A 1,781-nucleotide genomic window follows, 5' to 3' on the forward strand; every position below is an offset into this window, starting at 1 on the left:
CTGCAGAACAGCGCGGAGCTCCGTATGGAGCAGCGCGGAACCTGAGGAGCAGCGCGGAGCTCCGCATGGGGCAGCGCGGAGCCCTGCGGAGCAGCACGGAGCTCCGCATGGAGCAGCGCAGAGCCCTGCGGAGCAGCGCGGAGCTCCGTATGGAGCAGCGCGGAACCTGCGGAACAGCGCGGAGCTCCGTATGGAGCAGCGCAGAGCCCTGTGGAGCAGCGCGGAGCTCCGCATGGAGCAGCGCGGAGCCCTGCGGAGCAGCGCGGAGCTCCGTATGGGGCAGCGCGGAACCTGCGGAGCAGCGCGGAGCTCCGTATGGAGCAGCGCGGAGCCCTGCGGAGCAGCNGCAGCGCGGAACCTGCGGAGCAGCGCGGAGCTCCGTATGGAGCAGCGCGGAGCCCTGCGGAGCAGCACGGAGCTCCGCATGGAGCAGCGCGGAGCCCTGCGGAGCAGCGCGGAGCTCCGCATGGAGCAGCGCAGAGCCCTGCGGAGCAGCGCGGAGCTCCGCATGGAGCAGCGCCTGCGCGGAGCCCTGCGGAGCAGCGCGGAAGCTGCGGAGCGGCGCGGCGTGACAGGCGCCTCGCTCCGGAGCCGCAGCCCTCCCGGCTCGGCCAAAGGAGCCGTGCGCCGAGATCCAAATCTCATTTTTTTCCAGAAATATCCACAATGAAAAGGGGAAAAAAAAATCTGCTTCCCTGTGCAACGTCCAATATGAAAAGGTGGGGGGGGTAAAGGAGTTTTTCTTTAAGTGAACCTGGGAAAAAGATCAATCAAACTTCAAGGAAAAAAAAATCCTTGCGTTGGAAAAACTTTTTCCCCGCCAAAAAATAAATAAATGCATAAATAAATAAAGGTGGAATAAAAGTGCACGGAGTGGACGTGGCCGGGGCTGGGCTGTTCCGGTCACAGGAAACGGGGCARAGGAGCGGAAAGGAAAGGAAGGAAAAGCGGGTGCGGACACAGGCAAATCCTGGCGTCCCTGAGAAATATGCACATCCCATCTGAGCCAGGGCGAGAGCAAAATCAGAGCAGTTTCGCCCAGCTCTCTCCCCTGCATATTTTACAGGCTCAGCATACTTTCCTCCTCACCGGCTCTGGCAACCTTGGTGGGTTTTGTTTTTAAGTGAATTTACTCACTCACTGCATTTTTCAAGCTCTCATGACTTGGGAGTGAGAGAGAGAGAGAGAGAAGTTGCAGTCTTGAAAACAGCAGCAAAACACAAAATAAAAYAAAAATCAGGGAGCAGCAGCAGGAGCCCAGCAGGCTACGCAGGGGCTGGGACATTCCGAGGTGGGAATTCGCATTGCTCCCATGCCACTGAAAACCCCGTTTTAAYGGTTAGCAGGCAGGGGCAGTGAAAGGGTCTTGCTGGGGTCCGTAACCGCAAAGCGCTTTCTCCAGGCGTCAGCACCAGCGCCCAGTGAGCTRTAAGCCACATTTTCCATAGGATTCTGCTAGGGGGAGGAAGAAAAGCCAAGCCGTGCATTTTGCTGCCGAGCCTGGCCGGATTCGGCGGTATCTCCTGCCATCTGCAGGATCGCCCGCCGCCTCTGCGGGCACCGCGCGGCTTCTGCCACCGTTCCCGGGAACGGCGGGGCCGGGAGCGGGCGGCAGCCGCGGGCAGAGGCCGGGGCTCTTCCCGGGGCTCTTCCCGCGCCTTGGAGCCCTTGGAGCCCGTCGCGGTCTCGATGCCGGGGACCCGGGACACGCGCCCCCGCAGCGCGGGACGGCTAAAAACGGGGAGGGAGCAAATAAATAAATAAATAAATAAATAAATAAA

The 1,781-nt window shown here is 60.4% G+C and overlaps 1 protein-coding gene across 1 annotated transcript in view; it reads left to right on the forward strand.

Annotated features, from left to right (window-relative positions):
* The window catches only part of CAVIN2 (caveolae associated protein 2), an 8,482-nt gene that overhangs the window by 1,324 nt on the left and 5,377 nt on the right, over window positions 1-1,781 (forward strand). The window lies entirely within an intron of this gene.

Source organism: Nothoprocta perdicaria, unplaced genomic scaffold, assembly GCF_003342845.1.
Source record: "Nothoprocta perdicaria isolate Ctin4 unplaced genomic scaffold, notPer1 scaffold_11, whole genome shotgun sequence".
Taxonomy (NCBI): Eukaryota; Metazoa; Chordata; class Aves; order Tinamiformes; family Tinamidae; genus Nothoprocta; species Nothoprocta perdicaria.